Source organism: Alligator mississippiensis, chromosome 2 (assembly GCF_030867095.1).
Source record: "Alligator mississippiensis isolate rAllMis1 chromosome 2, rAllMis1, whole genome shotgun sequence".
In the NCBI taxonomy this organism is placed as follows: domain Eukaryota; kingdom Metazoa; phylum Chordata; order Crocodylia; family Alligatoridae; genus Alligator; species Alligator mississippiensis.
This window is the reverse complement of record NC_081825.1, coordinates 190645605-190669912: the sequence shown is the minus strand read 5'-3', so window position 1 is coordinate 190669912 and position 24308 is coordinate 190645605. Positions and strand designations below refer to the sequence as shown.

At 46.4% G+C, this 24308-nt stretch overlaps 1 protein-coding gene across 10 annotated transcripts in view; it reads right to left on the bottom strand.

Annotated features, from left to right (window-relative positions):
• PTPN5 (protein tyrosine phosphatase non-receptor type 5) overlaps positions 1-24308 on the bottom strand; it is a 147351-nt gene that overhangs the window by 107070 nt on the left and 15973 nt on the right. Inside the window, exon 5 of one of the 10 annotated variants that reach the window (XM_059722602.1) lies at positions 19697-19765. The exons of 8 other annotated variants lie outside the window; for them this stretch is intronic. The gene's annotated coding sequence lies outside the window, so the exon portion shown is untranslated. Of the gene's footprint in view, positions 1-19696; positions 22102-24308 lie in introns of those variants that run through there. One more of the 10 variants, XM_019477148.2, reaches the window with a different exon arrangement.

The following is a 24308-nucleotide window of genomic DNA, read 5'->3' as shown; positions in this document are numbered from 1 at the left end:
GTGGAACTCAGTCTAAGAATTGCCCCTCCCACCAAAAGGAGGATGCGTGTTCTGTTCACTACAGATCTAAACTACGCCGCTTACAGAAACTGTGCAACTTGGATTGATTTTACCTCGGGCTTTTTGAACATCTACCTAGCCTTAGAAAAAACAGTTTTTTTCTCTGATAGGAACTACAAACCCTAAAAGTTAGTAGTTGCTCTTATTTTGTCTTCCTTCTCTGGAAAATAGGGAGAAACCTTCATTTCTAGAAGACAGTCCTTTCACAGGCAACATAACACATGCTTATGGGGCTTGTAACAACATATCACTATTAAACATGGCATAAAATATAGTTAGCAGCTCCTCTCCCTTTAACAGCTCAATTCAGTAAAGCACTTCAGCACATGTGTAAGTCTCAACAAAGTACCATTATGTGAGTTGGAAGCATATGATTAGGCTTAATCATCCAGAATAGGGACTGCATAGCAGGATCTCCCTAAACCAGCCATGTGAATCTGTGTTTCCCCTATTAGCCACCATCCCTAGCACCATCAGCATAAGGTGTTTGAAAAGTTTTCCACCAAGGGACTTCCCCTGACTACAGCCCTCCAGCTGAACGTCTGTCCTCTGCCCCTCTCCTGTGCTCTGATCAGTTCTGTTCTCCTCATAAAGGCAGAAATGCAGTCAGTGCACTCCCTCACAAGGGAAATCCACATATACCCTCATTAGGCTCTGGGAACCCAACCCTTTAGGCTCTTTCCTTCCCAGACCCTCATTCTTTATAGTCACAGCCTGGCTTCCCTCAAATACTGCCTCTCCCATCTACCTACCTTCTAACCCCTAGAAGGTGCTCTTACACTCGCATGATTTTGTAACAGGTGCCTCATGAACCCTTGCACTCAATTCTCTCCACTTGGGGAGGTGGAGGAAGTCTCAGGTAATGCTCTAGTGCTCTCAAGGGTACGTTCACCCCTGCGACAGATGGGCTGAAGAACTTCAACTGAAGTTAAATGTGTGCTTAAGTGCTTTGCTTAATTAGGGCCTAAAGACATATTCTGAGTTTGGGTTTACAACTGGGTGGAGAATACACTGATTTAATCAGTTATCTTGGCAGGCATGGAAAGCATGCTCATTTCAACCACTCCGCAATTCACAGCAATTGTCAGCAAAGAGGGATGGTGTCTTTGGGAAATGCTGACAAGATCTTACCCTGGAGAGGTAAAGAGAGGTAAAGAGTATATTTTTGGGAGGGGCAGCAGGAAAAGAATGGAAACAATTTTATTTCATGTAGGTTGCTAAACAGTCATCAAAGAGAAATGTGGCTTTACAACTCTTCACCTGGGCAGGATCTGAACTGAAGGAATCATTTTTGCAACAAAGATGATAATGTAAATCCGTTGCAGAATCTGTCAGCTACACAGGTCCAGGAGTAGTTCAGCTACAGAAGGCCAATACAACTGTGGAATTCTGCTCTGAGAGTACAAAACAAATATTTGTATGAAGAACTGGTCAAAATATGGTAAAAAAGTGAAAGACTGTCTAAATGCAACATCTTTTAATAGCTTTTACCATATTTATCTACTGGGGAGGCAATGTAATCCAGTGGTTAGGGTACAGGATTGAGATGCAAGGTATCCAAGTTATCTCCCTGATTCAGCCCCTGACCTATGAAGGTTCCTGTGGGCAAGTCACTTCATGTCCCTGTAGCTTTATTTCCCTGTCTGCTTTGTCTAGTTAGACCATGAGATCTTTGGGAAACAGACTGTCCTTTGCTTTGTTTCTGTACAGCTCCTAGCATGGTGGGGCCTTGATCTCAGTTAGGGATATTAGACAATTTTGGGGGTATTCAACATAGTAGTGTCTGAATAAAAATAGGGTTGACAGGAGGACAGAAAAATAAGGATGACAAAAGGACAATCTGAAGGACATCTAATCCAATCCCCCACCTGAGAGAGGATGATCCCTATTCAAACCATCCCAAGGAAATCCTATCGAACCTGTTGCTAAAACTATTCAGGCAACCCTGTCACACATCCAACCCTAACCTGCCACAGGTAAAGTAGGAGGACAACAGTAGCCAATATAGCAGAGCAAGAATTGATTCCCTTAACACAGCTCTATTAGGCTTGTTGGGTTTTTTTTTTCCTATCTCTTACATATTTTATCAAGGAAAGAGTATCTAAAGTAAGATGGGTAAACATTTGAAATTTGCCTTTTTGCCATAACACATTTACTAGGAATTAAAAAAAAGGAACAAGCTCATTCAGTAGTAAGCAATATACTCAAATTGTTAAAGATGATGTACAAGTCCCTCTTAAATAGCATTTATAGCACCCAGTTTAGGTTTTGATGTCGCTCGCGCTGTGTATTTATATTAGTTAAACACCTGATTGTATACTAAAAACTATGACCAATATTGTTTTCCATGCAGAGAGATAAAACATCCTGCTCAGGGATCTGAACTCCTATTTAAAAACAAAACAAAACATCAAAAATAAAAAGCACTTGGTATGTGCCTGATGCACATATGTAGCAGCATAGCATATCCCCTGCCTACACTGAAAAGCGTGGGAGCATCGTTAGTCACCTAATGCGCATATTTGATTGGCGTGATGCCTTACTTTTTCATATGGTGAGAAAGATGATCACCGATTTATTGTATTTTTACAGAGTCAGTCATTAGCACCAAAACTTCGCAGTTTTGAGTGACTTCTAATTACACACTGTTGGAAGTTGGATTGGTACAAGCTAAGCCCACTGGTCAGGGACATATCAAGTCACGTATCCAAATCCATCCCCTATTCAGAACAGCACTAAGACATGTACTTAAATCTCATTTTCTTCAATAGTAATTTAGCATGTGTGTAAGCACCATGCTGAAATAAGGCCTAACTGAGGTTCTGATCCAAAGCTCAGTAAAGTCAATGGGAATCCTTCCATTCATATTTCAATGGGCTTTAGATCAGTGAATTTGATTTAAATGCTCTGTTCCCTGCAAAGCTACAGATGGGCCTGAATTTTGTACAGTAAAGAGACAGATTAAGGTTCTGAACCTGAAGTCAGATATCACAAGAACATATGGACCCCTGTGCCTCTGCAAAGGTTCACTGTATTCAAAAGGTGCATTAAGTGTGTATCAATAAGAGCTTTTTTAAGTCATTGGAGTTCCATATGAGCACAGTAGGGTCTATCTGCAGAAGCAGGGCTTAAATGTATTAGATCCATAATGTTTTTGCACAAGTTAGCAGAGGGTGGTGTTCTACATAGCCACACAAGTTTCTTTCCTAATTGTGGGAATAATGGGCATGTTATATTTTTTGTTACCTTTGTGATGTAAATTCCACTGGCAAAGCTACTGCAAGCAACAAGAGTGGGTTCTTTGCCTTAATTTCTCTACATAAGAGTCAATTCTTGGGATAAAATTGTTCCAAAGACTGTGTTTGTTCTGAGATTTCCAGAAGAGGGGACTGACTGGGTATTGTTTGAACAGAGGTGGCTGCAATGATCCGGGTATGAAGCATAAATAAATCTCCAAGAAAATACCCAAATTCCATATCATTGAGGTTTACCTCCCATGGACAACTTACATACAAATCTCCAAAAGCTGCTACCACTAAGCAAAGGGGCAACAATCACTTTCTGCTATGATGTAAGGGATACATCAAGACGATGCTCAAACCATTCCAGAGAGCACAGGGCATATATATTGGCCATTGAACAGAGATCGTCACAAAGAGCAGTTCTTCTCTACAGAATTAACTCAAATGATCTCCCCTTGAGTTAATAGAGCTCATGTTAACTGAGGCTGAATGAGTATGGTCACAATGTAAGAAACCGCTAGAGAGCTGCAGAGAGTAGTTGTGTTAAGAGTCAACAAACTGTCATAACCTGAGCTGATGGGCCAGTCAACTGCAATTTAGTAATGACTTTAATTTAGGATGACTGCATATGAACAGGACTTGAGGTAAGACCAACATCTGAGTGGTAATTTTCAAGTTAAGCTCGTAGTGAAGACAACTCCTAGGTGAGAATTGAGAGACAACAGATGGGGAGAGCACAGGGTAACAGTCGGCACATCTACTTGAGATGTTTACTATGGAGTAGACTAGTTCTGTAGTTACCATCTCACATCTACGCATGCAGCCCTATTAGGCCGCAAGAAACTAATTAACTCCACATCAGGGGAGTATTTGTAAGTACAAGTACTATACTGCTGCAGTTTTTCACTCCACAGCAACACGTGTAGACACTAGCATGGTTGGCTGGGGCAAAAGGGTGCTTCAGTTCAGGGGCTGCTTGCTGGCTAACCTCACACTGGAGCACCCTTGTGCCACAGCCAGCCCCTCTGCAGCATGTTAAGTTGGGTTGGAGCAGCCTCGGGCTGGAAGCCTGACCCCCCAGAACCCTCTGCTAGCTGGGGCTGCTCCAACCCAGCTCAATAGTATGTGCCAGAGTTTATTGCTTCATGCTAACAGTACATGTAGAAGCACCCAGTGAGATGAGTATTCATCAAATATGTTGTGCGGTGTGCTGGCTGCTGTTTTCAGTCATAGGAAAACCAGGGATGGAAAACACCTCACAAGGTCATCTAATCTAGCCCCCTGCTCAAGGCAGGATTGCCCCTGGCTAAACTATCCCAGCCAAGTGTCTGTCTAATTTGATCTTAAAAATTTCCAGGAATGAAGATTCCATAATTTCTGTAGGTAGTCTGTTCCAAGGCCTGGCCATCCTCATAGTCAGAAAGTTCTTCTTAATCTCCAACCTATGTTTTCTCTGTTGCAGTTTGAGATCATTGCTCCTAGTCCTAGCCCCTACAGCCCCCCCCTTCCCCCCCCCCCCAAAAAAGTCTATCTTCTCTATAACCACCCTTCAGGTATTTGAAGATGGTTATCAAATCCCTCCTTTCGCCAGTGACCCATATTGGCACCAATGTCACTGAATATAGGGCCTCATTCCATACATGCTGGAAGACTTTAGGATAATGGATAAGGGAGCTGAAAAGAGAATTATCCCAAAGATCTTTCAGAAATCCTTACTTTTCCTCAAGGAAGAGAAGAAAGAATATGACATTGGATATGACCAGTTGGTTAGATCAGTAGTTATGGGGATGAGGTTTCAGTTTTGAGGTATACTTAACCATTATATTTCCTATGGAGACCAAGAGTTTACGTTTACAACAGCTTCTGTCTCGGTAAGAGTATTAGCCTCCCAGCAATAGATTGCAAGTCTCTCACAAGTCAAGATAAGAAGCGATTCTTCCACTGTATTAAGCACTGGTGAAGCCTCACCTGGAGTGCTGTATCAAGTCTTGGGAATCAAACTTCAAGATGTGGATGTATTAGAGAAGAAAAAACTGCAGGGAGATTTGATAACAGTCTTCAAATGCGTGAAGGCTGGCTATATAGACGATGGTAATAAGAGTGCTCATCTGGAGTACTGTATACAGTTCTGGGCTACACATTTTAAAAAGGACATGAAGAAATTAGAGAGGATTCAGAGGTGGGCAACAAAGATGATAAAGGGCTTGTAAAGCAATTCATATGAGGAGACACTAAAGGAGCTAGACATGTGCAGCTTGTGGAAAAGGTGCTTTAGAGTGAACATGATAGAAGACTTCAAATACCTGAAGAGGGAAAGCACCTTCTCTCTCTTGGACTGGAGAGGAGGACACAGATCAATGCCTTTAAATTTAGATTGGACAGCTGGAAAAACATCTTCATTGTTAAAATGGCGACGCAGTAGAATTGACTGCTTAAGGAAGCTGTGGGCTCTCCATCACTGGAGGTGTTCAGGAAGAGGATGGACACCCACTGGTTGAGGATACTCTAGGCATAGCTATGCCTACAGTCTACTATGGGTATATTCCATGGTTCTGGGCTTTGCTGAATGTCCCTGGCCCTGGCTTTCTGCTAAATGTCTCAGGGTGTTTTTAAGCCTTCCTCACAGAGGCACTGGGTGTTGGCTACATCCAAGGCTGGGGTGTGCCAATGCTCCTGCTCAGACGAAAGCCAGAGGTTCCTGGCTAGAGGACTGTACCCTCAACTCAGGGTCAGATGGATTGCCATACTTGAGGCCAGGAATGAATTTTACCCCATGGTCAAATTGGTACAGACTGTGGGGGGCGATGGGGGAGGGTTGCCTTCCTCTGCTGTGGGGGGCATGGCCCTCTACCTGGGATTTCTTGAGCACATATTGACAACATTTCAAAGAAGCAGTATGCTGGCCGCCATGGTTCCCCTGCTTTACCTGTGCCACGTTAGGGTATTAGGTCTGTGTTGTGTCAAGGTTAACAGTAGTCTTATGTAGAGTTTAGGTTATGGTTTGTATGGGATGGTTTGGATAGGGGTGATCTTGCCTCTTGCAGAGGGTTGGACATTAGATGACCTCTGAAGGTCCCTTCCAGCTCTACTTCTCTGATTCTAGGACAGGAAGTAACATTCTTAAATTGTAGCATGAAAAATGTAGGTTGGATACTAGGAAGAACTTTTTACGAGGGTGGTCAAACATTAGGACAGACTACTCAAAGAAGCTGTGGAATATCTATCCTTGGAAGTTTTTAAGAGCTGGTTAGACTGGTAGCTCTCAAACTTTTTTTTTTGTCCCAAGGCACCTCTCCATAACTTTTTTTAATTTAGTGGTATCCGATTTCAAAATCTATTTATTATGGTGCTTTCTCTCTCACAATGTGCGGCATCCATTGTCATGCCAGGTCATAAGCAGCCAGGTCTGGGAGGAGTGCACCAAGTTTGAGTGTAGGGAAACCAGGAAGCTAGAAACCAGGAGATCCATCTGAGGAACTGAGTCAAAGATCCAGAAGATCAGGCAAAGCATAAGGTCAGGAGGCTAGCCATGTCAGGTATCCAGAAAACTAGAATTGGGTTAGAAGTGGTGGCAGGATGGGATTGGCAGCTGTGCTAAGCCAGCCTGGGTCCCAGGTTCAAGGCCACAGTCTGATATCCCTAAGATCTCACAGAGTGGTAAGGCACTCCTAAGAGCATGGTGAAGACTGGTGCATGGTACTCAGTACTGGGAGATTGGAGAATTTGGGAGCGGGCTCCTGAAGAAGACAACTGGCCCTGCAGAAGACAGAAGAGTGTAAAAATAACTAGAGGAGTGCCAGATAAGACAAGCAGAGGCAGGCCCATGCCTCTTTGTCCAGAAGAAGCAAGAGGAGTGGGGGTGCTGGCCTCACTCCCCCCCGTTTTGTCCACCCCATTTTCACTGTCTCCAGGGAGCAGGGCAGAAGGGGCAAGGCCAGCAGGGCTCCGCCGTGTCACCACCTCTTGTCCGAACGCTGCATTCGCACTCTGATTGGTTGTTTCCATCAGCCAATCAGAGTCAGATACACTATGGCTTTCATAATATTACAATACTACCTATGAAGGGGGAGAGGGGGGAGACAAAAATAGTCATGGTAAGAACACCTATACATGATAACTTGTGTCAGGCTGTCCTGCAAGTGACAAATCCAAACACAATGGGCAGCATAACAAATCCCTTTTCAAATCTATCCATCTATTAATGGTAGGAGTCTGATAATGAACAACAATTGGAGGTGTTTTCATTTATGAAAGGAAATATGGTAGAAACTGTGTGACAGGACTGATTCCTGAGTGGCTCTAGCACTGTCTGGTGGTCAAACTACTTATGCCCCACTCCAGTTCTTCAGGGCTAGGGACAGACGCTCAAAAAGTTGGAGCCTGAATTGATTCAGCCTTTGCAGGTTAGTCTAACCTGCCTAGACTGAACTGGTTTATACCAGGACAAAGATTCTCCCTGGACTGAGGTAATGCAGGCACATGCCTGCAGTTGCTCAGGCCAGGAGCAGGGGGAAACTAGAACCGGCCCTTGGCTGCAGGGAAGCTGTGCTGGGGGGGCATGACCAGTCCGGGCTGAACTGGCCAGAGAGGGGTTTAATTCCTCCCTCTCTATCCCATTGGCAGGGACCAGAGCCGGGTCTGCTGGGAGCTGCTCCCTCCTCGCTGCTACAGCAGCAGGGCACCGTGGCCCTTGAGGCAGAGGAGGGCAGGGAGGAGATTTAGTCTCCCTTCTACCCCCATTGGCAGCTGGGTCTGCCCACCATTGCCACCGTGCTCTCTGCCCCAGAATAGGCCCCCTACAACAGAGGGAGGAGGAATAACCCCTGTCCCTGCCCCCTGCCTTCCGAAGGGGCCTTGCCAGCCAGTGTCTAGCTGTGCCCACACCCCGCCAATGCAGTGGGAGAGGGCAGGAGCTCCTGTCAATGTGGGGGAGCGCAAGCCCCTTCCCAGCAGGGGTGCTGTGCTGCAGGGCTGGCAGAGCTGCGATGGGCTGTGTGCAGCAGCACCGGGGTCTGGAGTGGGCCAGAGCCCTGCAAGCCTCCCGCAGCGCTGCCATGCTCAACAGCAGCTCTGCCAGCTCCACAGTGGCCCCTGCCAGGAAGGGGCTGGTACTCTGGGAAGTCATGACGGGTTGCTGCCCATCATGATCACTCACTGCTCACCACTGACTGCCAGGTGGGAGTGGGGTCCAGTGCCTGCCACTCAGTCTGTGCTTGGGGCAAGCCCCCTTCTGGCAAGAGGGGGCTTATTCAGCCACTGGCCCTGAGCACAGGCTGAGAGGTAGCTGCAGCCAGGCTAGGCAGACCCTGCTGTGGTACCAGTGGCCTTTCTGTGCTCGGAGCAAGCCCCCTCCCAGCAGGAGGGGACATATTTAGCCACTGGCACCGCAGCGGGGTCTGCCCGGCCCGGCCACCACCACTCTATGCTTGGGGCCAGCAGCTGAATAAGCCCACTCCTGCCAGGAGGGGACTGGCTCCGAGCACAGAGCAGCAGCAGCCAGGCTGGGCAGACCTTGATGTGGTGCCAGCAGCTGAATAAGCCGCCTCCTGCTGGGAGGCGGATTGCCCTGAGCACAGAGGGGCCACTGGAACCACAGTGGGGTCTACCTGGCCTCACTGCAGTCACTGCTCGACCTGTGCTCGGGGTCAGTCACTGAATAAGCCCTCTTGCCAGAAGGGGGATTGCCCCAAGCACAGACTGAAGGGTGGGGGCTGGGCCCCGCTCCCACCTGGCAGTTGGAGCACTGAGCAGCAAGTGGTGAGTAATTATGACAGGCAGCAGCCCACCATGGCTTCCCAGACCGCAAGCCCCTCCCCAGTGGGGGCCGCTCTGTGGGGCTGGCAGAGTTGCTGCTGAGTGCGGCATTGCTGTGCGGGGCTTGCAGGACTCTGGCCCACTCTGGACCCCAGTGCTGCCACGCGCAGCCCGCCACAGCTCTGCTGGCCCTGCAGCACAGCATCCCTGCTGGGAAGGGGCTTGCGCTTCCCCACATTATGACAGGGGCTGCTGCCCTCAACAAAGTCCCTGCCTCCTCCTGCTGCAGCAGCAGGGAGGGGGCAAGGCCTGGCAGGGCCACGGGGGGAGGGGGGCAGGGAGTGTGGCAGCAAGGGCAGGCAGACCCAGCTGCCAGTGGGGGTAGAGGGGAGACTAACTCCCCTCCCTGCCCCCCTCTGCCTCAGGGGCCATGGTACCCCACTGCTGCAGCAGCGAGGGGGGAGCGCCTGGCAGACCCAGCTCGGGTCCCTGCCAGTAGGATAGAGAGGGGGGAATTAAACCCCTCCCTGGCCAGAGCCCCACCCCTGACTGTCCCTGCTCTGGCTGGGGAGCAGAGGGGCGTGGCCAGCCTGCCTGGGCTGGAGTAGAGAGCCCAGCCCAGAGAGCATGCTGGGATGTTGGCAGTCTCTGCTTTAATTTAAACCAGCAAGGGGTCTGGGGCAGCCATTTTATAAACAGGTTTGAACCAAATCATTTAACTCTGATACTACACTGAACCAGGTTTATCTCAAAACGGTTTCAGCCATTTCAAAACTGGTTTATGTGCACTGACTGTCTGTTCTGTTACAGGTTTAAACCAGTTTCTGATCACTTAAACCGGTTTACGTGTAATGTCTGTCACAAGCCAGGATACCACCCTGTTTTTTTCTGCCATTTCTTGATGTTCCCTGCATGTTACTTTGGGAGGCTGTCCTAAGAGTCTATAAGTGAGCCTAAAAAGTCTGTACTCAGCCTAGCTCAACTTGCATAGCCAGACAGTCCAGTCCCATGTGTGCCAAGGTACTCAAGTTCACTATCTCACCTTCTGTGCCTCACTGGCACCTGTGCCTCCTGGGAATTGACTGTGACCTTAACCATGCCTTAAAGGTCTTGATCTAATTCTGTTTAGCGGTCCCTCTGCCCCTACATCCGATTCAGACAAAGGGCCTCCATGCCCCTGCAGCACTGCTCCCCCACAGAATCAGCCCACCCTGACAGGCCTCAATGCACAAAGTGCCTCTCAGACACCCCCTGTGGCCTTCAAACACCCTTTAGGCCAGGGGTGGGCAAAATGTGGCCCAGGGGGCAGGATGTGGCCCGCCAGGACATTCTATCTGGCCCACAGGGCCCCTAAAAAATTAAAAAAATTATACTTATCTGCCCTGGGCTACCTGTTATGTGGTCCTTGACTCAGTAAGTAGCCAAAACTCAGCGGCCAAAACTCATTAAGTGGCCCTCTGCCCAAAATAATTGCCCACCCCTGCTTTAAGCCATTCCCAAGCCTCTGATTAAAACACAAAGCACAAGCCAACTGGTTCCTCACTCAAACCTAAACCCTACCCTGGGTCTCTACCTACTTCAAAAACATATCCCCAATCTACTGGATCCCACAAGGTACCTTTCCAAATCTGTGTTTTCCCCTCTGTAGCAACTTAACTCTGCCTGTAGCCCCTCTCCCATCAGGGCCTGGGCCAGTTTGCCTACTCTGGCCTCAGAACTGGGCTTAACTACCTCTGGACTCCACCCCTTCTGGTCACCTGTCTCTAGCAACCTGCCTCTATAAACAGGTCCAGAGGTTTCTACTCAATTAACAAACTTTCTTCCTCTAGCTGCTGCCTGTCCAATTCCTCTACAGGCTCCACTTCACTGCTTTGCTGGGGTTCCATCTGTTTCTCCCAGCAAGACAGCTTGCTCACAACAATCCAGCTGCAGCCTCCTGTCTCTATGCTCCTATGGCTGCTCGCTAGTCTGGAGTTTTGGCCCTTTGGGCTATGAAAGTTCAATCCTAAAAGGCACCCTGCTTGTTCTCTTGCTCTTCATCCCAGTCAGTTACAGGGTTGGGGATCCCTGTTACAGATGATATAACTGAAACAACCTGAGGTATAGGTTCACTACTAGATGCAGAAGATAAAACTGTAAATCATGATGCGCAAAAGGTAGAGATGTTCAAATGATATTTCTGTTCTGTATCTGGAAGGAAGCAGAAGGATCAATCCATCCCATATGATGTTGTGGATGGAAACAAAAATTTACCATCTGGAACAAAGGAGGATGTAAGACACAATCTGCTAAAATTAAACATCATCAATTCAATAGGCCCAGATAACTTGCATCCAAGAGTCTTAAAAGAACTAGCTTAGAAGCTCTTTGAACGTCTGAGGTTAGATGCAACAAATCCTGGAAAACCCACTGAAATTTCACAAGACTGGAGGGCTACCAACATAGTTACCATGCCACAGGGAACTGGAGATTAATTAATTTAACACTGATCGTAAGTAAAAGAATGGAGCGGCTAATTCCAGATTCTATCAGACCCTATTAATAAAATATTTTCTATTAATAAAATATAATTCAGTGCTGTTTCATAGAAAGCACATCTTGTTCAGCACACCTGCTGGCCTTTTTTGGCAAGATTGCAAGACTAGTTGAAGCCAACTGTGTTGTTATAATATACTAGAATTCTTCTGAGACATTTGATCACATAGTATTTTCATTAATAAAATTTGCATTTTGTGACGATAAAAGGGTACCCATTAAATAGATTAATTGGTTCACTGACAGACCCCCAAATCTAGTTACTTATAGTGGGGGAAATCAAACAGAACTGTTTCTTAAGTGGAGGATCACTCGCAAATCAGTTTTAGGTCTAATTGTATTTTATTTTTTAATCAGTGATCTAGATCATGATATGAATGTCTGTGGGAAAAGTTTGCAGGTGATGTATATCTGTCAGGCAGTACCTAAGGAGAAGGACAAGTTACTGTTTGTAGCAAGTTCCTGTGACAGCCCCCAGCGCCTGGTGCCCCTGGGGTCCAACCCAAATGATGCACTCTCTGACCCCTCCTCCAACCTCTGGTCTGCCACTCCTTTGATGTTCCTGTAAATTTACTGAGAAAGCGGTTCCTGGAGGCCAGGAGTACTTTCTCTGGTGCGTCCCCCTTCTGACATTGTCCTTGAGTTACTTGGCCCACACTTGGTCCTGGGGGGTCTCTATGCTTCCCTTGGGATGTTTCCCCTTTACAGAAGCCCCTGTCAGGCCTCAAAACACTTACTGGAGCTTCTGCTAGGGTGGCCATTATAGAGGACAATCCGGCTGTCCTCTATTGATACAAAACTGGACGCCTCTATGTCCTCTATTTTTCTCTTGAAGACGGAGGACAGAGTAGCAGAAAACTGGAACGTCCTCTGTGATGGACACCCTAGCTTCAGCCATCCTGCCTTGGGCCCCTTTTTTCAGTCCCAGTCCACTGTCTTGGACCTCAGCCCTAACCCACCACTTTTGGGCTTGTGCCCAGACCCTGACCCTCTCGGCCCCAGCCTGGCTCACTCCCCCTGCCCCTTGGCAAGATCTGACCCTCACAGTGCCCCAGGCACCCTGTTATGTGGCCTCCAATCCACCCCTGCAGCCAAAACTCAGTCCTCCGGTTAACACCAACCTAACTGGTCCTAACTCAGATATGAACTTCTCCAGGTCTCTGGTCCTCGAGCCCTCCTACTTAGGCAGGCTTGTTTCTACATCTAGGTGCCGCTCCTGGACTGGCCTGACTCCAAACTACATTAGTTCCACTTGGAGTTCCTTGCCCTGTGGCAGCCAGGGTCTGAGTTCCCCTTCCATGACCAGAGGCTGGGCTTATATGTCCTAAGCCCAGCCACTTTCCAGTTGTGTGCTCCAGTTCTCTGCTCCCAGAGCTCAGGTGCTGGCAATTCCATCAGCAGCAGCCTGGTCTCCTGCAGCCAGTGGGTCAAGTTACACAGGCAGCTCACACTTGCTGCCATTGGCCATCAGGTTCTCTACAACCTGCTTCAGCTACACTCCCCGCTTCCTAGTCACAAGGGTAGGGGTTCCCTGTTACACTGTTAAAGAACAAGCTAAAAATCAAGGGTGTCAAGCATATGGCTCATGGACACATATGATCCAGCCCACGAATCTCAGACCTGGTGTGTGGAGCCAGTCTGGTGTGCCGGCTGGACCCTGTGCCACACGTGCAGCTCGTGACCCAGGGGCCAGCATGGGATGTGCACTGCATGCAGAGCCCCACAAGACTGGCCCTGTGCACTGGCTCCAGGTTAGGTCCAGATGAGGCCAGTCTGGCAGGGCATCATATGTAGCGCGCTCCCCCTGCCATCTCCTTGTGCAGCTCCAGCCCATATGTCACTTGCAACAAGTCCCAGAGTGGAGTCAGAACACACTACCTATAGCATGGGGAGTACACTGCATTTTGGACCTGCTCTACATGCTGGTTCTGGCACGGCCCAATCCACCCTGCAGACTGGCTCAGTAACAATTAACTGGCCCACAGGGCCAGATGACTTGAACACCCTGATCTAAATCATCTGGCTTTAAATAGTCATGAACAATGTGTTTTTAGACAGCCAAATGCAAGAGGATATCAGTAGCATAATGGAGAGTGACCATATACCCCAGGCACTGTCTAATGGAGTCGGGGGAGGGGGAGATGGGGAACCCCTCACCCTGGGCTACTGCCTACCTCGCTGCTGACTGCTCTCTACCTCATTTTGCCTGCACTTTCTGGCTGCAGGAAGCACCCAAAACAGGCAAGTGTCACAGAATACAAGGCATTCTGAGAATTGTTTTGTAGAGCAGAAAGTTCACTGCTTCTGTGGGGATAACTGACCCCAATTTTTGTTGCCAAAACCAAAGTCCACATCCAGAAGGCAAAAAAAATGGAAAGAAATCCCCTCCCCACTTCCTGCCCAGCAGCAGCAAATTCCACTTCCACTCTAAAAAATGATTCCCAAAACACCTTGCACTGGCTGCTATTTGCTGCTGTCCCTGCACCTGCAAGCCAAGAGGTATGGGGGTGGGCAAGGGCAAAGGGTGGGAAAAGCCTGGCCAGGGCACATTTCTCTACATTACCCTTCTGGATAATACATTTGAGAACAAAGAATATAGGTCATACCAACAGGATGGAAAATTCTCTCAAAGCTGCATCTCAGAGAAGAATTTAAGAATTATCAGAGATGAGCACCTCAGCATGAGCTTTCAGTACAATGCTGCAGCTAGAAGGGCTAATGTAATCCCTTGGATGTATACAAAGAAGAATATCAAGTAGCATTAGGGAAGTAATCTTGCTAATGCACGTGGAATTAGTAAGGTCGCTACTAAAATAATGACCAGTTCTAGTGTCTACACTTTAAGAAGGATGTGGAAGTAAAATATCCGGAGGCTGAAAGATAAGCCTTATAATGTAAGGTTATGGAGGCCACCTTACTCACATTATTCAGACAGAAAGTTCAGAGGTAACTTCGTAACTATGTATAGCTAATTAGACATGGAAGAAATATCTGAGAGTGGGGAGCTTTACAATCTTGCTGACCAGGACACCACAAAATTCAATTTTCAGGAACTGAAGATAGCAAATTTAACCTTGAAATAAACAATTTACCATCAGTGAGGATGATTAAATAGTGGAAGGACTAACTGAGAGCGTGCTGGACTTTCCATCTCCTGGGATTTTTAGATGTCTATCTCAAAGATACATTTTAATCCACTTCCTGACTAGAACCTTCTGCTAGTCCCTTCTAGACAGGGAATCTATTAATTCCCTGTTCATCTCCTCCCTTTGTGGACCAAAAGGAAAAGGAGAACAGGACTGCCTGCACTCAATGTCTCACACTTGCAATAATAAGATGATACCCATAATAAAATCTCAAGTTTCTAGATTTTAAACAGTTTCTTGAAGGGAAGGAAGGAGTTTTCTTGGATACATAATTGACCAGATGTGTTTAGCAGAAGGCAGAGGAAGATGCACCTTCCCCCAAAGTATCAGAGCTGTGCTTTGAGGGCCTCCTCTTTTCTCAAATGTCTAATTCCTGGATCACACTGATCACCAGTTTTGGGTTTAAGAGGAATCCCTTCCCTTCTTCTGCCTCACCAGACTGTGTGGGGAGGGGGGGGGAACTTATGCCTTTCTCTACAACATTGCACATGGATCATTGGGGCCATGGATCAAAGCAGCATTTTGGTCTCTCCTGTCATTTGCCTATAATATAGAGTTATTTAGGTTCCTGAGGACTGAAATGCTCTAGTTTAACTAAAATAACTGGACTTAAGAATAGGGGTATCTGTGTGAAATATAATGGCTTGAGACATCCAGGAATTGAAACTACATGGCTTAGTGTCTCTCTGGCCTTAAAATCTATTTGAAACTAAGATCAAACATATGTGTAGGGAGTTACAAATAGATTAACTCTCACAAGTTTATTGGCAAATCAATCAATTTACTCAAGGTCTGAAAGCCTAGTGAATCCAACCCAAGACAGATTCTGTTTTCAGTTATACCACTGTAAATCTAGAGCAATTCCAGTCAGGATTTTCAATTTCAGTAATAAAGATTATACCAGATTTACATCAGCACAACTGAGACCAGAATCCATGCCACTGTTTCTACAGCTTGAGGGAGATCTGAAGACTGTCTAACCAGGAGGGACTACTGTGGATTCATGATACTTATTCTCTATCTGCTTGTGAATGAGCACAATGCTAGCCAAACATTTAACACAAACACAGGCAGTTTAGAAGCTCTTTGTGATTCCAAGGAGCATGTGTTGAGCCATCCCTATGGCATTGCAGTTTGCAGTGGAGGGCCCATAGTAAAGATGATAGGTCACCAATAAGTGAACTCTTGGCTAGGGTAACTTGTCTAAAATTAAAACAAAACAACTTCCAGAGCTAAAGACCATCTGTGCTAGTTTACTTTCTTCTTCCCACACTCTTTCACCAATAAAATTACCTAGGCCAGAATGGGGACTGTAAAGTAATCTATTTTACTCATTCTGTCTCCTAGAGATGCTGAGTGGTAAGGGCCAATGTCCCTTTCTTCCTCCCCCTCAAGAAATCCTCACTCCTATTTAGGTACCTAGATGAAGTCTCCTTATTCCCAGAAAGTTCTTGGCACTCAGCAACTCCACTGAGAAATATGGTAGCTGCTGGCTGTTAAGCATTTTGCAAATCTAGTGTATTCATTTAGTTACCTAACCTGATCGGGAACTTTAAAAAAAATCTAGTCTTAACTGGTTTAATTTTAAATAGGAGAGATATTTTTTCTACACTAATCTGTGATGTCTTACTTTATGACATTGCACAGGTTTATAAGATTCTACAAGATTCTCTACACATGAAAATTACTCCAGACTGTAAGGAAGTGTGAGTTAAAAGCAAAATAACTACTTTGCAATAAGAGCATCCACACAAAAGTTGTTCCAGAATAACTCCTTTCGGTGGAGATTTAAATAAAAGACGATCAAGTCATAATGACTTAATCAGTCCTTAAAATACCAATTATGTATCAGAATGACTGGGGGACAGACTGTTTTCCCCTGGTCTCTGGGCAGAGAATATCCTTCCCGATGTCTAAAAAATGATATTTAGAGCTTTGTCTTTGGGAATTGGCTTGTAGGTAAGTAGATATTGCATTAGAACAATGGTGCAGGGCAATGGCAAGGGTTAACTGATTTCTAAAAGACAATTTGTGACAAAATTTCCTTCAAGAGCCAATGTGTCTGACGCAGATAAACAGCAAGCAGACACACAAGCTGAGAAATTGAAGACATGTACCACACTGTTCTATAACAGAGATAACAGACTCTGCAGCATTGGCACCAGGTCACAGTGCCCAACTGCACAGCCCTGGAATTTCTGGCTTTGAGGAACAGACCAAATTAGGAAGCCCGATAAACAACCAAATTAGGATGTGTGCAAATGATGGTTTTGTGAAACAAGAGAACATGCTGACAAGACAGATGTGGTATGATGACCACAGGGAAACCAATCAATGATGCCCTGAGATGAAGAGTCAACAGAGGAGGAAAAGGATACAAAAGGAGGGATATTTCAGAGCAGCAAAGGGTTCCCGAGAGGGGAACCCAAGGCCACAATGGACAAAGGGCACACTACCAGCCCGTCTCACCCACCCCACTGGGGAGGAGTGGAGGTGGGCCTCAGTCTTCGACCTCCAGCCTGCTGACATCTGACACTCAAGAAAGAACCTCAGGGTGAAGCTTGTGTACTGGCCAGACATACCTTCCCTCTGATAACAGCTCTACAACTGGTCGATATAGAATTGTTTGCATTATTTTTTTATACTATAACTGTGTATCAAAATTCACCTAGAACTGAACAGAGAGGATGTGGTCGGTCTGAGGGTTTGGGTCCATCCAGAACAAGGTATTTGGGTCATAAATCCAGTGCCAACAGTTCCCAGGAGTAGATGTTCTTTAAGAGCATAGTTGGGATACCACATCTGCTGGAAGGTAAGGGAAGCCATGCAAGTTGGGCAAGTCATGCCGGACCCAGGGAAAGTCATGCCTGATCAACCCAATTGCCTTCTATGAGGAGATGACTAGCTCTGTGGATGCAGGGAAAGCAGTGGGCACAACATATACTTTAACTTTAGCAAGATGTTTGATACCGTCCCCCACAGCATTCTTGCAAGCAAGCTGAGGAAGTATGGGTTGGATGAATAGACTATAAGGTAGATAGAAAGATGGCTGGATTGTTGTGCTCAGCAGGTAGTAATCAATGGCTCAATGGCTAGCTGGCAGCCAGTATCAAATGGAGTGCCCCAGGGGTCAGTCCTGGGGCAGGTTTTGTTCAATACCTTCATTAACAAAATGGAAGATGGGATGGATTGCATCTTCAGCAAGTTTGCAGATGACACCAACCTGGGGAGTGTATTAGATACACTGGAGGGTAGGGCTAGGATTCAGAGTGATCTAGACAAGTTGGAGGACTGGGCCAAAAGAAATCTCATCTGGTTCAACCAGGACAAGTGCAAAGTCCTGCACTGAGGTCACAAACTCCGCCACAACCGATTCAGGCTGGACATAAGGAAGAACTTCTTTACTGTCCGAGCCCCCAAGGTTTGGAATAGACTGCCACCGGAGGCGGTTCAAGCACCCACTTTGAATGCCTTTGAGACACATTTGGATGCTTGTCTTGCTGGGATCCTATGATCCCTGCTGACTTCCTGCCCATGGGGCAGGGGGCTGGACTTGATGATCCTCCGGGGTCCTTTCCAGCCCAAATGTCTATGAAATCTATGAAGAATCCCATGTCTGGGGGCTGAATGGCTGGGAAGCAGCTCTACAGAAAAGGACCTGGGGGTTACAATGGACAATAATCTGGATATGAGTCAGCAGTGTGCTCTTGCTGCCAAGAAGTCTAACAGCATACTGGGCTGCATTAGTAGAAGCGTTGCCAGCAGACTGAGGGAAGTAATTATTCTGCTCTATTCTGCACTGGTGAGGCCACATCTGGAGTACTGTGTGCAGTTTTGGGGCCCCTACTACAGAAAGGATGTGAACAAGTTGGAGAGAGTCTAGTGAAGAGCAATGAAAATGGTTTGGGGGCTGGGGCACATGACTTATGAGGAAAGGCTGAGGGAACTGTATTTAGTCTGGAGTAGACTGAGGGGGAATTTGATAGCAGCTTTCAGCTACCTAAAGCATGGGTCCAAAGAGGATGGAGCTACGCGGTTCTCAGTGGTGATAGATGACAGAACAAGGAGCAATGGTCTCAAGTTGCAACAATGGATGTTTAGGTTGGATGTTAGGAAAAGCTCTCTCACTAGGAGGGTGGTGAAGCACTGGAACAGGTTACCTAGAGAGGTGGCAGAGGTGGTAACCTCTACCCTTGGAGGTTTTTAAGGCCCGGCTTGACAAAGCCCTGGCTGGAATTACCTAGCTGGGGATGCTCCTGCTTCGAACAGGGGGTGTACTTACATGACCTCCTTAGGTCCCTTCCAACCCTAATTTTCTATGATTCTATTATTCTAAGTCCTGCAAGCTATATTCTCCTACCAGCTCTAGGTGAGTTTGCATGAAAGTTAAATGAACCTGTGCTTCACAGAAATCCACCTTAGAGGGACTTACAAAAAGCAGTACAACAGCCATGCTGAGAAAGTACTGTGGGAGTGCTAGAAGTTCCAAAGCCAATGAGAAGACATGGGCACTCCATACAAATAAACCCTGGTCTTCAACATTCTTCCAGAGGTCAAGATAGATCAGAGGTATCAATCAGCATATTTCATAGCTATGAGAGAAATGGAGCAAAGATCTAGCTATCAAAGAATTTATAAAAGAGGGGCTATAAGAGCACCCCAGTAGACTTTTCCTTTTCCCATCTCCTCCCTTTCAGAGGGTTTTCTGTTGAAGGAAGCAATCCAGCCCCCCAAAAATAAACTAGAAAGCTTTTTATAGTTTGTCATTCTTACTTTGCTACTACTATAGTGCTATTCTCAGTTAAACTAGTACATATCTAGAATAACTTCTCTGTATCCAGGGGAGCTGCATTAGATTTCCACCAGAAGCTGCAATCAGAATTTGATCTGTTGCTAAGGCCCAAGCAATAATTTCTTGTTTAATTTATGCTATAGTCAACTGGTACTAAATTGACTTACCAAGTAGTCAGTCATTAAACTGTAGCTCCGGGATTTCCCAGCTGAATCATCAAATACTACAGCCCTCACCTAAAGCCCGGAAAAAAGGGGAAGAGGGGGGAAGAGAAAAAACAACAACACACACACTCTTTAGCAAAGATGAAAAGGAGCCATAAAGTATAACAGTCTCTCACATTATCTGAAACAAAATTTCTTTGTAGAATAACAAAAGGGAAAAACGAAAAGCAAAACCGGAAACCAATTTGCAAATTGCCATTAAGTTTCGAGCAAGCTAATCCAACAAGGAGCCTATTGCACCCCAGAGATCCCTTAATTAAGAGTGTCACATTTGCAATGGGATAGTTGAGGTGGTGTCCGTATTTCCATTATAAATCCCTAACTATAATTCAGCAAAACAATTCATTACCTGTTGAAACATGATATACAGGATAGAGGATTGCAGTCCAAGGGGCAATATCTTTATGAGTCACACCCACCCCTCCCCCAACTTTTTTTTTTTTTTTTTTTTTTTTTTTTTTTTTTACACAAAATGGTTGAAATCATTGTCACTTATATTTTGTGTTTTGTTCATTTGAGGATAATCAAAAGCCAAAGGAACCTCTCAACTTTTTGAATACATAACATACACACACATGGCAAGCATCTAGGGCAGGAGTGGGCAATTATTTGGGTCCAGGGGCCACAGAGGGAGTTTTGATGAGTTGTCACAGGCAGGTCAACACTCCGCTCTGCCCTGCCCCAACAACCTCACTAAAACTCCCTATGTGGGATGGGGCCAAGGGCAGGAGGGCAGCGATGTTCAGAAGTGAGATGGATGGGCAAAGCCAGGATCATGGGGTGGGGTCATGGAGCAGCCCCGGCCCTGTGGGAGGTATGTGGGGAGGTATGTGGGCATGTGTGGTGGAGGGCTGTCTGGGCAGTAGGTCCTGGAAGCTGGCCAGGAGTGCAGGGAAAGAGGCGGGGGAAGGGGGCACATGAGCAGAGCTTGCCAGGGCAGTGCGGTTGATCTGGTTTGGTGCGGTGCTCCCACAGCTGCTAGCACCTACAGTGAGACTTGAGTCAACTCATTACATGGTAGTTTGTTGAACTGGACTAAGAGTAAACAGTAACTATCTAAACATATAAATGCATCAAGCATTCTACCTAGTGTTGATGTTGGGTGCTGGCTGGACAGGACAGGACTTCAAATTATTTTTCCACAGAACACAGATGAAGTGTACAGACCCGGTCCTGTTCTGTGAAGTCAGTGGCAGATTCACTAGGGGTCTTCTTTAAAGAGAAAGGGTTGTCCAGTGATCAGGATACTAACCTTACTTCTAAGAGATCTTCAGTTCCAACTAAAAATATGTGTTCAGTTTTCTACTGTATCACAGGCCTCCTGCACATCCTTGCACAAGTTGCAACAAGTGCTTCTATTTTATAAAGATAGGGATGGCAAGTTTCTGTATAAGAGTATCTGATTAAGTAAGCTGCTGTTTACAAACACTTATATACTTCTGATTTAGTCCAAAAAGTGAAAATCTACCCTGTCTTCTGCCTGACATCAGACTAACACAGCTAACTACCTCTCCCCAGTTTCTGTGCTTCAGAGGTAGAGAAAAAAATGAAAGATTACTGTAGTGAAGTGCTAATAATGACCATAGAGAGATTAAAATGGATTGGGCCCTAATTATACCCAGGCTTGAAGAACCAATTCATTCAAAACATTTTAACCCCTCACATCAGTAACTAAAGACTCCCTTCTTTCTAGAGTGGGAATAATTGACTGGAAACTATGTTAAAATCCAACTCTGCATCCTTTCACTTTTTTGATTCATCATACACTTAGGCTGTGGTTAGACTGACTCAATACTTTATTTGTATAGCCATCTTTCTACAAATAGACTTCCTGATACTGACTAACTTCATAAATTGCATAAGCTGATTTTAAGGATTACCTTGATCAGGAAAGCAAGCTAAAGTCTGTTAAGTCCTCCCCATTATTTGCAACCAAGTGGGCCAAGTTCTGCCACCCCTGCTCATGGTAAAGGGTATACTCCCCTGCTGAGGGAGAGAATCTACAGAATAAGGAGCTACTTGACAGGAACAAGGATGGCAGAACTGGATCCCCTAACATGACTAACACAGTACCTAAAAATACCAGCATATTGCTATTGCATCCAGATAATATATTCCTGTCAGAGCTTTAAAAATCAACAGAATCACCAGAAACAAAGTGAGAAGATTGCAATACCTTTTTTTTGGCACAAGTTGAAATCATGTCACAACAGAACAACTGGGCATTTGGTACATTGATCAAGTATATCAAATATATGCTCTTGTGGCAACTACATGGACACAACTAAACGAGAGAATGAACTCTCACAGAAAAAAAAGTGAAAGGACAGAGACAGTCATCATTAGGAGCACATTTCTCTCAGAACAACCACTGACCTCACTATCCTTGAACTCAAGGGAAATAAATCTACCTAATCTACTTTAGAAGGTGAACATGGGAACAAAAATTTATAAGCTGGCTGGACACTAAGAACCGAGGACTAAACACTGATACTGCATTTATGGCCTGTTATAATTTATCCAACTTCTGATTACTTTCCACACAAAGAAGGTGAGAATGACCCTCCGCTTTTGATAGGCCTTTGTCTTCCAGGACTCAGCTGCTTTTCTTCTGCTACACCTAAGAATTTCTCTCGGCCCTTCCAATATGCTGTGCTTAACTTGTTGTGCCTAGCTACCTATAATCAGAGACTTGAGGAAGAATGTCTTATATTTGAAAGCTTGTCTAATTTTATCCTAACTACATAGTTGGTCCATGAAAAGATATAATTCTAAGAAATCGTTGCCTCTTGCATAATTTCTGGACCATCACAGCTACAACAGCACTCTTTCACCACTGTAGTATTAGTATAAATGGTCCAAAATGACATTAACAAGATTTATTGTAGGATGGAGACGTCTGATTAGTTCAGAACTGGATACCCGATTGTTTTGTTGCTCTCAACTTTCCTGAATGTAATATTTGCACTGTTCCGAGACTTGTTGGAAAAGTGTCAAAACATCTTGTTGGCATGAAGAAGCAATATCTTGAAAATTACCAAGATGAAGAAAAAACACTTTTCATCAGGCTTGTCAAACATACAGCCTGAGGGCTGGATTTGGCCTGCTCAGTTACTGGATGTAGGGGTGAACCTACAAAGCAGGTCCCATCACAGAATTCAGGGCCCCTGGACCCTGATGGACATGGTCCTTGGCAGAAGGGGCAAGCAAGAGCTGTGCGGATTACAGTCCTTGCTTCAACTGAGGCTGCTTAGTAGGGCTATGTGAAACAGCACCGTTTCATTTCGACTTCCATTTCGCCATTTTGAAGGGACAGTGTTTCGTTTTGCTGTTTTGAAGCACTGTTCCGTTTCGCTTTGTCGAAAGTGTTTCGACACATTTCGCCCATAGGCTATAATGAGTAATCATGAAAATGCCTAACTTTGTCATTTCTAGTCTGATTTGGATGCGCATTACAGGGATGGTAGCCCCTTCTGAGGGCATAAAGCCTGTCAAGTTTCAAGAAGATAGGTACAGGTGTTTTTGTGAAACTGTGCCTCAAACTGTTCAAAGCAAAACTAGTATCACTTGCCGGTAGTGGCAGCCTGCTGTCATCCTGCGTGCAGATCAGAGGGCTGCATCCCCAGGAGGAGTCTGGCACTGCCCTGCAGCCCTCCCAGGGGGCGTGGGCCCCTGGATCTGCGTGCGGGATGACAGCAGGCTGCCGCTGCCAGCTGGGACCAGCGCCAGCACTAGGTTCTTCCCGGCGCTCAGCAGGGGCTGTGCTGGGCAGACTTGGGTGCTGGTCCTGGCCCCAGGTGGTCCACAGCTGGTGAGTGCAGAGCTTTAAAAAAAAAAAAAGAAAAGAAAAAAGCCCCACACTCACTATCTCTGGCAAAGGCAATTGGGGCCTCTGGGAGCTCATGGCAGAGCCCCCCCATGCAGCATGAGGCAGCAGGGGGCAGCGATCACCCCCTCTTCCCCCGCCTACCACCTGCACGGCAGTTACACCATCACACTGGTGCAGCACGGCTCGGCAGGTCACAGTGCACTGTCCTGGAGCTGGGGCAGCTCCACCTGTTAGCTGGAGCTCCCAGTTCGATTCCCCAGCTCTCTGATCATTCCCCCAGCTCTTCCTGGGGGGTGTGGACCCTGGATCTGTGTGCAGGGTTTCAGCAGGCTGCTGCTACTGGCAGGAGAAATAGCCCAGAGCCACCACTATCCTCAGCTGGCAGCAGCAGTCTGCTGTCATCCTGCATCATCCGGGGGCCCACGGCCCCTGGGAAGAGCTGGGGGAAGCAATCAGAGAGCTGAAGGAAAGATCAGGGAGCTAGAGAATCGAACTGGGAACTGAACATTCCCCCAGCTCCCGGCTTAATTCCCTACCCCCTGGCTTGATTCCCCAGCTCTTCCCAGGGGGCGTGGGCCCCCAGATATGCATACCGCGTTTCAGCAGGCTGCTGCTGCAGGCTGGGGCCAGCAGTAGCGCTGCAGTCTTCCCAGCACTTGGCATGGGATGCACCAAGTGGTTGCCACTGGCCCCAGCCTGCAACCCTGTATGCAGATCAGGGGCCCG